The 15,117-nt window shown below is 46.1% G+C and overlaps 1 long non-coding RNA gene across 1 annotated transcript in view; it reads right to left on the bottom strand.

The window, feature by feature from the left end:
- Positions 1–3,270: 3,270 nt before the first annotated feature.
- The window catches only part of LOC128787630 (uncharacterized), a 78,390-nt gene continuing 66,543 nt past the window's right edge, over positions 3,271–15,117 (bottom strand). The window contains exon 3 of the long non-coding RNA XR_008430759.1: positions 3,271–3,693. This is a non-coding gene — a long non-coding RNA (uncharacterized LOC128787630). The remainder of the gene's footprint in view (positions 3,694–15,117) is intronic.

The following is a 15,117-nucleotide window of genomic DNA, read 5'->3' as shown; positions in this document are numbered from 1 at the left end:
AAAACGTGGGAGAAGGAGCCCACACATCCCAGCGAGCGGCTTCCCAGGCATCTGACCACAGCAAGGGCTGAGGGCTGGATGCTGATGAAATGGCCTGTTTATGTTTTCAGTGCACATGGCTCTAATTACTGGTGTCTGTGCTGTAATCCATGCTCTGCGGGCAAGCCAGGAGGTGAGGCTGGGCACACCTGCCTGGTGTGTGGGACCCAGCCCTGGCAGGGTCCGGCTGGGTGGTGAAGTGCCCGTGCTCTGCATGTGCAAGGCACCTGTCCTCTGCCTGGGCCCTGGTCATGTCCACCATCCCATGCAGCAAAGCCATGCTGCCCGGCATGAAACCATCCAGAGCCACCTAAAAGTCTTGCCAAGCCCTGTCTCCCAGGGTCTGGAAGGATTTGGGGTGCCAGGGGTTTGCCTGTGCTGGAAACGTGCTGATCAAGGCAGGGCTGTGGCTAAACCCGTGCCGGAGTTGGCTGCACCCTGGCTCCCATCTGAAGAGGTGGCTCCCTTGGCCAAGGTACACTCCTCCACAAATGCTTATAATATTTGGCACTGGCTAGGTCCCTGACTCTCTGCGCCAAGATTTTGGGTGGTGTGGCAGCTATTTGTTACACCCTGGAAAAGTGGGAGACTGCATTTGTTTGGAAATCAGGGGTTGTTTATTCAACTCTTCCCATGATCGTCTCTGACAAATGAGAAGCTGTTTCATGAGGCTTTTTCTCCTTTTTTTTTTTTTAAATGGGAACTACAGCTTCTGACATGACATTTCTCAAATGTCAGATTTCTCAACCTAGTACCTATGATGAACTGCAGCTACTTGCAGCCTCATAAACCAAAAAGAACCAGATCCTTTTCATGCCTTTCCCTCTGACCCCAAGATCAGCTTGTGTTAGAGTCCTATCACATCCATTCTATTAAGTTTCTTTCCACTCCAGAGCAGGGCACACAGACTGCTGACCGTGTTTCCTTCCCAGCCACAGCCTAACACCATGCCCGATTGCTGATGTCCACATCTGGGGAACTCCTTCCCAGGTGACTTGCAAGGATAAAACCCACTCCTTGTTTCAGAATCTGAAAGTACATAGCAGAGTGTTTGCAGGAGGTGCAGACATAACTAGGGTCACTAACATACAAGCCACTGCATTCAGCCAAGTCTGGGAGCATTAATGAGTGCCTGAATTTACACTGGCACAGCAGAGCAAAATTTAGGCTTTGATTAAAAAAGAAAGAAATAAAGGAAATCCCACATAAATATTTTAGGTTTCAAAGGAAGATGATGGTTTTTCAGTGGTGAGAAAGATAAAATTGTACTGAAAGTCAATTAAGCGAGCAAGTCGTATGCTTTTCTCCAGGCTTCAATTTGTGAATCACATAAATTCGCTAAATCTCTCTTTGGAAACGACTTTTAGCTTCACTGTTAAATAGCATTACTGGAATTGCAATGAGAAGAAATCAGAGGAATTCACTGATATACGGACCTGACAGAAGAGAATGAGGTTCATCTGAAAATGTGGTCATAATTCTTTGCATTATTTCCCACTTCCTGCACTTTCCTGCTTCTCCCTTTGTACATTAGTGGTCCAGGCTGAAACCCTCAGCTCAGCTCAACTCCCTTGATTGCAGCAGGAGTGGGGTGTCTCCAACAGAGACAAGTCAAAGGGACACCTATGAGGGGGACTGAGCAAAATTTGGGCTGAAGTCAACTCCCAGGGCTCTCCTCAGTCCATAGCTGTGGAATAGCTAGCACAGCCCCCAGACCCTGAAGTGCACTCTGCCTGCCAGTGTCTCAGCTCACTCCACTCACCCCATCCTCGGGATGATGCCTGTAACACGCAGCTATTACTCATTTTTGGCAAGTAATTTAGAAGCCCCTGGTTGCTCGTAGTGCAGCGAACATCCTGTGAGTGCCAGAGGCGAGGGGGAGACCACAGGATGTGAAGAGCAGAGCTTATCAGAAATGCCCCCACAGGAAACGCAGTGATGAATATAGAAACCTGATCAAACCGCAGCCGGAAATGGGCTGCTGAAGGCTCGGGGAGATGCTGAGCTCTCCTGTGACCTGCCAAATAGCTGTCTGCTTCCTTCCAACAAAATTAAAGGAGGGGTAGCGTTATCTGAGGAGGAAAGTTGAACACACATGGGAAGAAGGTGTCCGGCCCAGCAGAAATGTCTGCGTGTGCTTTTGCAGGAGCCTGCTGAATTTTAACCTTCCCTTGTATACAAACCAACTGTGCTTCTTCACTAGTTGCTGGGTCAGGTTCCCAAAATGGGAGGCTATGAGAACATCTCCAGGGCTGGCCCCAGACCCAAGGTGCTACACCCCACTCCCACCCATCTCCCACAGCCCATGCAGGCACCTGAGCTCCTCCACGTGCCTGGGGCAGGACCCACTCATGTTTGGCAGGGATGCTTGGAGCTGGTTCTGCCCCACAGTGGGTGTCAGCTGGTGACCTTCCAAGGCCAGTGCCTCGACAGACTCCAACAGGTGCATGAAACACGAAGAGTGGAACTGCCTGCAGGAATAACAGCCTCAGCTGGCAGGCTGGAGAGCTCTGCTACTGTGCCCCTTCTCGCTGAGTCTCTGCCTGACTCCACAAGTGGGATCTCCATCACAGCACCTTCAGTCCCAGTGGTTGCCATTGAACCAACCCATCTCATTCACCCTGAGAGCCCTGGACTAGAAAGCAAGGGGGAAAGAGACATCCTGGGAGTCTGGGCTCACAGGAGTCCATAATATGTCGCTTTAAATGTCCCCCTCCCTGGAGATAATCTGTTGGTGTTGAAATTCATTTGTGTTAGCTATTTTACATGCTGGCCTCTTTCTCCAAAAAGCCCTGGAGCTGGAAAGCTTCTTGAGTTACCTCATGCACTGCTCCTCTCTGGCTCATGCCAGTTCCTAATACTTTCTTCCTCTCCAGTAAAACAAACAGGTTTTGCCTGCAGATCCCACACAAACAGGTTGGCATTCGTCTTGCTCGCAGTGTTGTCTCTGCTTCAGCCATGGAGAGCCATGTTGTGAGCCCCCACACTTATTCACCTGGGCCTAGTCATGAATCAGCTCGTAAGGGCAATGGTTAAATGGCACTCAGTACCATACACAGGCACATAATGGTTCAATTAAATCTCCTGAATAGATGTCAAATTGCTTCCTTAAGGTAGCTGCTAAGCTCAGGCAGTTCAGAGAGTATTTAATACCAGATACTAATGGGCTATGTTCAAATATAAGCCTGGGTTAATTAAATCGTGCTGTATCAATCAAGAACAAACGCAGCCTAGTTGGCATTTCCAGTTTATTGTTAATATGTGACCCCCAATAGGCCCAGAATTAATCAGTACAACCAATTATTCTGCGTCTGCCAGTGACACCAGTGCTCACCAGGCCTCCTCATGGCAGGCACAGACCAAACACAGGCTGCCTGGTCAGCGGGTGCTGCCTCTCTGCCCGACAAAAGCAGAGTGAGACCCTGCAGGGCTCACCCTCATTTCAGCCACCAACAGGTGGGGAGGACCTAGAGCATGCTTTGGAGACAGGCACTTCTGCAGTGGGGAGGGGCTGGAGGGAGCCTGCCTCACCTGGAGGAGCAACAGGGGAGGAGAGCGACCCAGGGAATGCAGCAGAGATGGGCAAAGGCTGTGTTCTGCCAGAGGATTTGAAGCCACGTGTCAGCAGACCTTTCCACACGTTTGTTTCCCCATCTGTAATAAAATAAGTAAAATAGCACTTAGTTGCCTCATAGGGTGTGTGAGCTGTACTTAATTGATACGTGCAACCGATTTAAAGTTCTGGGAACCCGGGAGCATTGAGAGGAGCTAAATGGTGCTCCTGCTCCTGCTGTGTCCTTGTGTACTGCACCCTTCAAAGGGTGAAGTGTGCCATGTACCACTTCCCTTTAGCAGTAACCTCCACTTTGAAGCCAGGCAGAGACAACCTGCCCTGTCTTGTCTTGAAACACAAGATCCCTTTGTAACCTTGACACATTGATCATCAACATGCAAGGGTCTGTCCTGACCCAGGGAGACAGGTGAGCTTTTTGAATGCACAAAAACACCGCAGGCTAAGTTGTATTTCAAAACAAAGGACCTCAAGGCACCAGAGCAGGGGGTTTGAGATGAACCAAGAGAAAGTTGGAAGGAACCTGGGCTTACAGAGTGCTGCTACTGTCTGCTCTGCACTGGTGTCATGAGACAGTACAAATATATCACCATTTCTGGGACGTGGCTTTTAGTTTCCTTTGCACTGATGCACTGGTAATGTTATTCAAGAGTAATTCAAAATACAAAATAAGAACTCTTTTTCAGGTGCCATGGTATTCAGCCTGTTTGCTATCACTGTCTTGGGCTGCACTCTGAAGTGTGTTAGGACACCTTCTTTTTCCATGTGCTCCATCTCCCTGCCTCTTTGGATGATATCAAAGTTTAATTTTCCTTTGATTTTGCCTCATCCTGGCCTCCACCATGAGCACCAAGCCCTCCCAGCATAGGCTGTCTAAGCCACCAGAGTTGCTGGCTGCAGGCACACCTTCACAAGGCATTCTTTGAACACATCAGCACCAGGTCTATCTGCAGCAGAGCAGGCTCTGGTGTGCCTTTGTGACCAGGTAAGATGTGCACAGAAATGTGTGCACAGGGACACATTTTCAGGGTCCTTGCTTTCGGGGGTCCTTGCTGCCACGGCTGTTCCTGCCCAAAGGAAAACACTTGTAGTGATAGACACTCTGTGAGAGTCACTGGAATAGTCTCACTGGGATGATGGGAGAGCTGCTCTGAGGGCTGGATAAAGTAATGACTGTAAGAGAATCCTGTAACGAGCTAATGGGCCAAATGAACCAGCATTGCATCTGCCAGCTCCTTATGCAGCATGGAGCCACAGAGTGACACAGGCTCCTCACGGAGCAGCTGTGAACCTCAGAAGAAAGACAGAAGAGAGAAAAGAAAGAGAAGGCGATGAACAAAAATAAAATCAGCTGATTCAACTTGGGCCATCCACAGGCAGAGTCAGTCCCTGCCACAACACTGACTCAAAGATGAACAAGTGAAGGGACAGGGCTCCTGCCAATGCTCTCCCACACCCAGCCAGTAATCAAACTCAGGCAGGATACTCTTTTTATACATATGCAGGTAATTAACTCAAACCTCTGAAAAAAGTCACTGGAGAATTACTGCTCACTTAATTAAAGAAAATAAAATGCTTAGCCATGTCTAGAGATGTGCAGGCACTGGTAAAGGCCCTGCAAATAGAGAGCCCTCTCAGTCCTGTGAACTGTTGGTATAGGAGTCAATTAATCTCCGATGTTATGCTTCCTTCCCTTTAGACCCTGCGGTGTGCTATCCCTCTGTACCCTAGGATGGAAAACACAGCATGGGAAGAGATCTCAAGGCAGTACCCAGAAATCAGTGATGGCTGGTACCTCTAGGCTGCTGTTGTCTTCCAGGGCAGCAAAGCACAGGTAGTTCAGCCTGTGTCTCAGGACACCAGCAAAGCCCCATCAGTGGACATGAGGGACACTGAAGGCCACCTCGCAGGTCATCTCACAGGCAAGATAAAGAGACCCAACAACTGCCAGCCAGTGACTCATCCTCCTAAGACTGCTCAGATGAATCATCTGATGCAGATATCTGCTCCTCTGCATCAGCCACAACAGGACTTCAGCCATCCTGTTTTGAGACATTGGCTCTTTGGTATTACCCATCTTATGTGAGACCTTTAGCAAGATCAAGTCTAGATTTACTAAGCATCTGAGGAGCTACTGAAACCTGACCTTCCCCACAGGCCTTCACACCACTTTAAGGGTGTTGAGCCCTGGGCTGGGACAGAGGGTTTCTGATGTTAAAACAGCTTAGCTGAAGGTTTGCCTTTAGCATATCCCAGTTAAGCACCACCACTCTTCAGTGAAAGAGGGCTGCATAGTGGATGGGGCCTGGGCTGGAGGTGTTACTCAAGTTACAAGCCACATTGACCTGCCAGGGAAGATGGGCCAGGAAGAGGTGGCTAATTTAGCATCCTTCAGACCAGAAGAAAATTAATTCACTAAACCAACACTTTGCTTTCCATGCAAACCTTCTTTGAAAGTTTATCAGTAATGCAATTAAGCTGGCTTCTCTGGCTACAGTTGGGGTATCACTACCACTGGTCTGTGTTGCTTTGGGTTAGATAACAATATAAATAGCCAGAGTTGGCAGAAATTAGAAGTCTTGGCTTGTTTGAGGGCAGCAGTGTGGCTTGCTGGGTGTTTTCTGGAAAGTCATACCCTGAGTCTTTACTAGATATTCCCCAGCTGTCCAGTAAGGGCTTCCAACTTCAGAATTGCACAGAGGCTGAGGGTTGTTCTCACATAAGGATTGTCTTTTGCCCTGCCCTTAACAAGAAAAAATTTCCAAACACTGGTTTTAAATTTCAGTGGGAGTTAGGCAGGAGCTCAGGAGAGCAGGATTCTCCTTGAGGTGCAAAGTGGGCACATCAGCCTGGCCAGGGTACAAGAATAGGAAATTCCCAAACTGAACATCTCTTGTTCTCCCTGCTATAGCTCATTCCATCTGTGACACTGTTTAGTCAGCACAGCACTCACAAACCTATTGGAAAAACAACTGAGTCATAAAAAAGAGAACCTAAAATCCCTAAAACTCAAGGCCACAAAATGCAGTTATCCTTGCACAGCTCTCTCAGGCTTTGGTAAAGGGCCTTGTGCCCATCAGATTTAACAGGAAGCTAAGATCAGCAATGCCTGTGGAGAAAATAAACAACCTGTTTAGGCATTTAAAATGGGGAAAACCCCACCGCTGTTCCCACAGCTAATGCCATTGTTAAATAAAAAAATAAATGTTTAAATAGCTATTGTGCAGGTCACCATACAGTGGAACAAGTTGTTTAGAGAATTAGTGGAGCCTCCCTCACTGGGGATATTCAAGAACAGTCTGGACACAATCCTGTGCCATGTGCTCTAGGATGACCCTGTTTGAGCAGATGACCCACTGTGGTCCCTTTCAATCTGACCTGTCTGTGGTTCTGTGAAAATGCAGAGCAGCTGATACATACATAATGCAACCAGTTAGAAAACCTCACAGAAGTTTTTGCCATTTAGGACATTAATCACGGAAGATACTACAGACACATTCAGCTGTACGAATCCACTCTTTCCTCTGCAGCTAAGAGAAATAAAAAAGTGCAGGTAAACAGGGCCTGATCCTTGAAGGTGTCCACACAAAGCCCCAAAAAGCCCATGTGGTCAATGAATCATCTTCAGTGATATGATAAAGGCTTCTGAATTGTGCAAATGGATTAGGATTTACAACAATTTTTTTTTAAAACCATGCAACAGTTTATAAAATAACGAAAGGGCAGAGGAACTGTGTGGAGAGGAATCCAGGGACATGGAGGACATCAACGTATTTAATAAAGGCTACCTGTGAATGCCAGGCTGATCCTTTTAACTGCATTAAAAAACTACCTTTTCCAAAGAGAATGGATATTTAGGCTTTTTGAGAAACCTCCTTCTTAGGCAGGTCTTTCCCTTTGTCTGATCCTACTCCTGATGAGAACAGGACAGGGTATTGCAGCAGCTCAGCTGTGCAATTGACACACAGTGCATTGCAGGCAATGTCCAGGGGCTGCTTATAGCTGATGGCACCAATAATGTGTGAGGTTTAGTCTGCAAAAGAGGATTAATCCATAATCATTATCTTTATCAATGATTTCAAATCGCCTACCATGTACCTTTTCAATCTGCCATCAGCAAGCCATAGATGTGACAACTCTGACTCATGTTATAGCTATGGTTATGGAGTCTGCAAGTACAGTGACCTACGAGGAGTCTCTGTATGGTCCCAGACCCATGGCCCAGGAGCAGGGCTTCCTTCAGAAGGGATTGTTCTTAATAAAATGTTCCATCGGAATTCAATTTCCCCTTCATGGCTCAAAGACTGCCTCTTCTAGTACCTATAAATATTCTGGTGATCCCGTCCTTGACAAGCTCATTCCACAAACTGATTGCTGTTGCAAAAGCTGACTTAGGCAGCAAGACCACAAAAGGAAAAATTTTAAACTCAGAGCTATGCACAGTCTTAGCACTTGACTGAATCACACCCACAATTGTGTCCAGCTCCAAAGCTGGCAAAACTGATCAATTCTCTTAAATTGACTTTCCCTGCCATATAAAAATTTATCTTGGATGCAGCAGAGTTTCTTGTGTGTGTGCTTGTGGCTAATCTCTTAAAGCAGAGTAGGCAAAAGGAGTGCCACAGGGAGGAGCAGGCCTGGGCCTGTGCTCCTTGGCTCACATGTTGATGAGCTGGATGGTGCAGGGGTCGGGAGAAGCAAATGACACCAGCTGGCAGTTCCCAAAGTAGGCACAACTTTGCACAGCGCATATTTAGAGCATGGACACACTGAACCACAGGATGTTGTGTGTGCTAAAAGCTCACACAAGTTCAAAGAGCAATTAGACAAATTCATGACAGAAAAATCCATCAAGAGCTATTAATTGCAAAGACAGAGCCTCTGCTTCAGTAACTCTCTCACACCTGGAGGCCAGGACAGTACCCTGGGATAGCACAAAAACATGCTAGGCCCATGCTTTTACTCCTTGCCAGGCATTTGTTTTCCAGCCCTTAGTAGAGAGGGGATGGTTGGGCTGAGTAGTGCAGCTCTCATGCCAATTGTGTGGCCGTGAGGTATTGGCCTGGGAATACCACACACCTACACAGGACTTCCTGCCTGAAAAGAAAAAAGGTAGCAATATTGTTAGACTACAAACAAAATTGCGCAGGAAAAAAAAAATATGGTTTTCTTGGAGCATATCTGTGAGCTCTATGGAAGTCCCCAGGAGCAAGATCTACCGCAATGGGAAAAGGCAGAAAGCTATGCCATTTTGGCCAAACTGCCCCTCTGATTGGAAGGTACCACCCCTACCTCATGTTGATTTTTTCTTCCCGGAGGCTAAAATGCACATGAATCACTAACAAGCTCGTGGAGTCCATGTGTGCTATCATAGCTTGCGTAATTAATCCTGAGCCAATGTGATTTGGTGAATTAATAAAGCTGCTGTTGCTGGGGTAGAAATTCCTGTTACCTGCAGCAGGGCTGGATTTGCTGTTCATCTGCATCTGCACATTTGCAGATGCCTGTGATCACAGCAGCAGGAGTTACATACAGGGTACATTGACAGGGGAAATATGCACAGAGCAGAAGAGAATGGGAAGAAATGCATCATGATCCATGGTTTTAGTGTCTCTGCTTTCCAAGAAAGAGGGTTCATCATCACTCCTGCGCAGGAGATCAGGTTTGTCATGAGGAGCTTGGGTGTCCATGCACCACTTTCAGAGCCTCAGAAGAAATCTCCAACACTTTGGTCTTTTGCTCTTTCTAGCTATTCCAGCGTGTTTTTTTACTTAGCATCTTGTTGTAATCACCTTTATCTCAGAGATCCTTCTTGAGCGGGGTAGAGAAAACTAGTCTGGATAAAAGGGAGTAACTCTGTAATCCTAGGCAGGAGAGAAGTCCATGTCCTCTCATCTCCCTCCATTGTCCATCCAGCAAGTAGATGAGATGTTCAGGTTTCAGCTGAGTTCCAGAACTTGGTTTGATTTCAGAATATTCAGCTGTGGAAGCAAGTTGCACATGCTCCAGTCCCTAAGCCTTGTGCACACCCCTCTTCAACACCTGGCCTGTGATTCCTCCAGTACCATTGTCCAGGTGAGCTGTCTGAATTTGGCCTGAATTTAAGACACTCCTGTTGTCGAATCCAAAAATCTGTCCACATCCATGGACATCAAGACCCTGCTGACCATCTTGTCCTGGAGGGTAATTTTGTTTTTCCTGCTTGGTAGCTGCTAAGGTGCAAGTCCTGGTCCTGCCAGTGATCTAGCCAGATATGAAAGGTCTCAGTAAAATGCTGAGGATCTGGAATGGAAATGTTGAATTTGATGATACCCCTCTCTCCCCATAGATCTAGGACATTAGGTTAAATGTCTGTAGCTTTTACTGATCTTTTGTTTGCTCTTTCTTGAGAGTCAGCAGGCAATTATCCATGCAGCCAGAAAGTGTGTCTGGCACAGGCCGAGCTGCTCTCCTGCCTCCCTGGGTGCAGAGCCCAACTGTACAACATGAGCCATCCCTGCTTTTCACACCAAGGCAGCTCTTCTGTGTCAAGAAGATGTTGTGTTTTCAGTAAGTGAGCAAGGAAGGAGTCATATAAATACAGTCACACAGATTCCTTTCCCAACACAGGTTTCACAGACTCCTCGATCACCATTTGCCAGATATGGTCTGTCTAGTCAAGCAGGAAGGTCTGAGTATACACAACTCTTTTCCCTTTCTTTTTTCTTTCTTTTTTTTTTTTTTTTTTTTTTTTTTTTTTTAATACATTTTGGTTTCTTTTACAGTCAAAGTGAAACCTGGGCTTGAAGTACTGAAAAAACAGCACAGAAATAGAGAGTTTACAAAAAAAGAGAGTGGTGAATTTTCTATCAGTGCTAGACTTCACACTGGTATCTGGTAAGTGATAGAAAAACTCCACAATATGTCCTGAGCAGGCTTTTGCTCACCATCAAATGAAGGAAAACAGAGATGTGGTAAAAATAGAAATCAAATCCTAGGCCATATTTAGCATTTCAATTAAATGACCTCATTTTTAACAAGCGTACCTAGATGATTCACATTTTAGAAAAATCAGGCTATATGCAGAGCTGTCCAAATGGGAAAATTTAGCCTGTCCAGATAGAATTGGAAGATTAAATGCATCCTGGGATCTTCACTCCACTGACCATGGATTTCTCTGCCATTCCTTGCTTCTGATTTTCCAATAGATATGGACTACAATCTACCTTGTGCTACGACACCTTCATAGCTCCTCTTCCCAAAGTTAAGAGGAAGCAGTTGAAAGGCAGCCCAGCCAGACTTGCTAGATCTAGAAGAAAAGGGAACAGCATATGCTTGAGAGGCTAGCTGAGATCAGGGCAAAAACATGAAGTAAGGCAAACACTGACAAGGTAGGAGGAAATAAATCTGCTGCAGGAGAGCAGGACAGTCCTGGATTGGGGCCTGGAGGCATGGTGGCATCTCCATCCTTGGGGACCATGCACCATCAGACCTGACCTGGCTGTGAGGGTGTGAGGGAGTGAAGGGCAGAGAGATCCCCAGACCTCCCTTCCCACCTAAACCCTCTGTAATTTTACAAACCTGTAAAATCTACCCAAAGGCTGGGGTGGAATGCACCAGAAAATGAAATCTAGGAAGCAAAACTTTGGCGCTAAAATTATCACGGAAGTGAGCTGTGGAAACAAAATGATTGTATTAGCAGACTGGCATGAGCTGCAGTATAAGCCTATCATTCTGTCAGAATGGACAAATATTTCCTGCAGAGTTAATAAAGCTCTACTGGGTTGCTCCTAATAGTTGTTTCTTTTATTTTCACTGTTCATAATAAACCTATGTGCATCTGAAAATAGTTCTCTCTAATTACTGTGAGTACCTGTGCATTATCAGTGTGCATGGGTGTGTTTGTGTGTGCTGATGACAACTCAGGTATGTGTAGAGAGTTACTCAGTTTCACTGAAAAATGTATATTTACTAAGAAATCTGAAATGTTCCTGGTTCACAAGAGTTTCACCAAATCCAAAACTGGGTTAGCACATGATTGAAAACCTTGGCAGTCACTGCCAGACACGGGACAGTTGAATAGAAAAATCAAAAAATTAGGGGGAAAAAAAGGCTTGCTGTGATTCATACCAAAATCAATTGTCAGAAAAAATTATGTTTCCCCTGAACATGAAGTCTTGCTGTTCTTTTACAGAAAGACTCCACTCATATGGTCTGCCACCTTTCTCTTGAGATTTTTGTCTCAAATTGCCCCCCTGATAAGATTCAAGATCCTGACGTGTAAAATGAGACAAAGAAGATGGATATGGTGGGCCGGTGATTTCCAGCAATAAATCTTGGTGCAACATGAAAGTGTTAAGTAAAATATGGCATGTCTTCTTAATGAACAAGTTGTTTTTCATTTTGGTTAAGGCATTTCAGTTCATCGAGCACCTGGATAACAGCTGGGTTGACTTAGAAGTAACATGTGCTTAAAAGCGGGATTCAACTCAAAAGTGGTCAGGGGGTGGGATGACCTGAGTGACAACAGACAAATTTGACTCAAAGTTTTGCACAGAGTTTGGTCCATGTAGAGAAAACCAATGCTGGGGAAGGAAGATGGGTGAATGCTCATCAGTGGACAACAGGGAGCATGGGTGTTTAACTGAACAGGGACAGATATTTTTAAAGGGAGCCTGGCTGAACCCCACACCTTTATTTTTGCCTGGTTGAGTGCAGCTGAAAAAGTAGTCATGGACAGATTTGCACCTCATGAATGCCTAGACTACACCAATGACTGTCCCCATTCTGGGTAAAAGCAAATTAAAAGAAGCCAGGGCCAATTTACTTAAAGATCTTTTCCAAGTCCAGCACTGTCTTTGGATTTTATCTCTAAGCCCACCTTAAAGCTAGACTACCCCCTCAAAGCTAGACTATCCATTGCATAGCATTAGATGTGCTTCTTTCTTTCCACTGCCTTTTTACAGATGACTTGTCTGTGGAGTGACCATCTATGCTGGGGTGTACTGCCACCTCTTTATTTTATCCAGGGCTGTCAGCTGCAGCATGTTTTCATGCTCTTGAGCTCTTCAAAATGAAGTCCAGAACTGGAAACAATGATGCCTGCTGAGAAATGTGGGACCAGCTGACTACATTGTTCAATGTGCTCTTCATTGTCTTTTTTTTTTCCCTCGGAATTAGGAACGTGAGGGTAATGTCAAAATGGATGACTTTTTCATGGGATAATTCTATCCAGCTCTGAAACACCCTTATTTCTGTCCAAAATATCTCTGGCCTTTGAGCTGTAGCATCAACATTTCCTTCTCACTGGAAATATTCAGGATTTTTTTTTTTTTTTTGGAATTGCATGCATGGGATTGAGCATGTGGGTCATATGTGCTGTCATTTGGTGATGGGGCAAGTCTGACAATGCCAGGGACATTGTTTCCTGCTCAACAAGTTTCTGTGTGTGCACTAGTGTACCTGTGAGAGAAAAGACAGAAAAGTGATCCTAACTGTGGTGGGGCTGGACACCTTCCACCTCTGTAGCAGGCTGCAGTGTGGGTCACAGGCTGCTGTACAAAATCTGTCCCTTGCACTGTCTTTTCTCTGGCTGATGTGCTTTAAGCACCACCACTGCCAGATCACGTTCTCTAAAGGAAGCAGAGAAATGTCAGATCTGTGCAGCCAGCTCAGCATTCAGGATAGGTAACAGCATCCTTGTTCTGACTAGACTTAGGCAACTGAAAGCCAGAAAAGTAAAAAATAAAGTAAATGCCATCCAAGTCCCTATGATTTGCAGGCAGACACGGTTCAGTGCCACTGTGCTGCTGGCATGGCAGCACAGAACCCACAATTTTGCCCCAAAACCTTGACTAGGAAATCAGCAAAAGTGCAGGATGTCCAGCTAATGGCTCTACAAGGACTGCGTACCTGAAAAGAAAGGGCCTTTCAAAACAAAACCAGGAGCATTTGCCTAATGTGAGATAACAGGAAGGTTTCTAAGTTTTGAAGGATGCAAATGGACAGAAAGAAAATCACACCATCTGCAAGAGTGGTTCTTCTGTGCCCAGCAAGAAGGCTAAACCTTGCTTGGTGTGATGTTTCTCTTCCTTCTCACCAAACAAAAGAAGTTGAGATGGTGTCAGTCAATGCTGTGTACATGTCTTGGGTCTCCTGCACAGCCTGGAAGGGGCTGGCAGAGGAAACCCAGGGTCAGTTTCTTGCTTTCTCTCTCTTCCCCCCATCCCAGTGCTGAGAAACCTGTCATCTTTTCAGGAAAGCCACTGAATGGAGATGAGGTGTTTGAAAGAGACTGCCACGGCAGCACTAAACCCACTGAGATACAGAAGCTGGCTTGTTTTCATGTACACTAACAGCCACACAGGAGCTGACTGATGAGATTGTAGGCATCTTGGAAATCCTCTTAGAACCTGCCTACCAATCTGGTCTCCTGAAATCCAGCTGGCTGGAAGCACCCCCAAGCACTGCCCCACTTCCCATGGTGAACTGCTGCCACTGCCAGAGCACAGGTCAGAGCAGCAGCCATGCCCCAGCCCCAGGAATAAGGTGTTGGGGAGGCAAAGTGGAGATGAAATTTCCCCTGACCCAGTCATGTTCACTGCGAGTGAGGGGAAACCCAGCCCTTTGCAAGCAGCTCCCCAACAATCCCAGCTTCTCAGATTTCATCCCTTGGGATCTACTAGTCCAAGGACTGCACACAAAGATACAAATATGCAAACAAGTGACATGACCCAGCTCACAGCTGGTACAGCACCTTGCTCTGTCCTGCACTTCCTTGAAGGGTCAGGTAAGCACCATTTCTCCTTTGTAAGTCTGTGCAGATTTCTCCTGACCACCTTCTTGTCCTTCATGAGCCTGGAAATTATTTCCAGGATTAGTTGAGGTGATACTGGCTGGCCTGTAGCTCGCCATATCTTCCTAAGGACAGGAGTGGCACTTGCTTTCTTCCAGTCTTGAGCAAATGCTCCCACTTGCCATGATAGCTGACACACTAAAGGTGGGGGAAGCAGTAGACAGGCCCTGGATGTCATGCTCAGCAGTTCCTCACCTCTTCACTGGTATTTCCTCAGCCAAATTACACTAAAAACCAGAGCTGCTGAGATCTTACACAGTTTTGACCTCCGATACTGAGGATTTTCTTGCCCTGTGTGCTGCTTTCTCTGGAAAGCAGAGAGCCATGTGACTTGCCACTCCAAGCTCTGCTGGGACAGGGAAGCTCATTAGAGCATGGCTTTATCTTTAATTGACCAAGATGCTTAAATTTAAACTCATAGTTAAGGACATTACTGGATCTGGATCTAAAGGAGTGAGAGACATTGCTGCTGTAAATGATCCCACTGCTTCTCCTGGCCACTTCTATGGTCTCTGTTCTGACCCACATTCCTGTCTGCCCCTGCACATATGTGTGGCCCCCTCTGCAGAAATAAGGGCAGCATTTTAAACCTTTAAGGTAATTATTGGTTTAGCTTCAAAGCATATACACCCTGCCTAAAAGAAGAGTTTTGCACTCACACCCAAAGCAAGAA

This window comes from Vidua chalybeata, chromosome 4 (assembly GCF_026979565.1).
Source record: "Vidua chalybeata isolate OUT-0048 chromosome 4, bVidCha1 merged haplotype, whole genome shotgun sequence".
Taxonomy (NCBI): Eukaryota; Metazoa; Chordata; class Aves; order Passeriformes; family Viduidae; genus Vidua; species Vidua chalybeata.
This window is presented reverse-complemented; position numbering and strand designations above follow the sequence as displayed.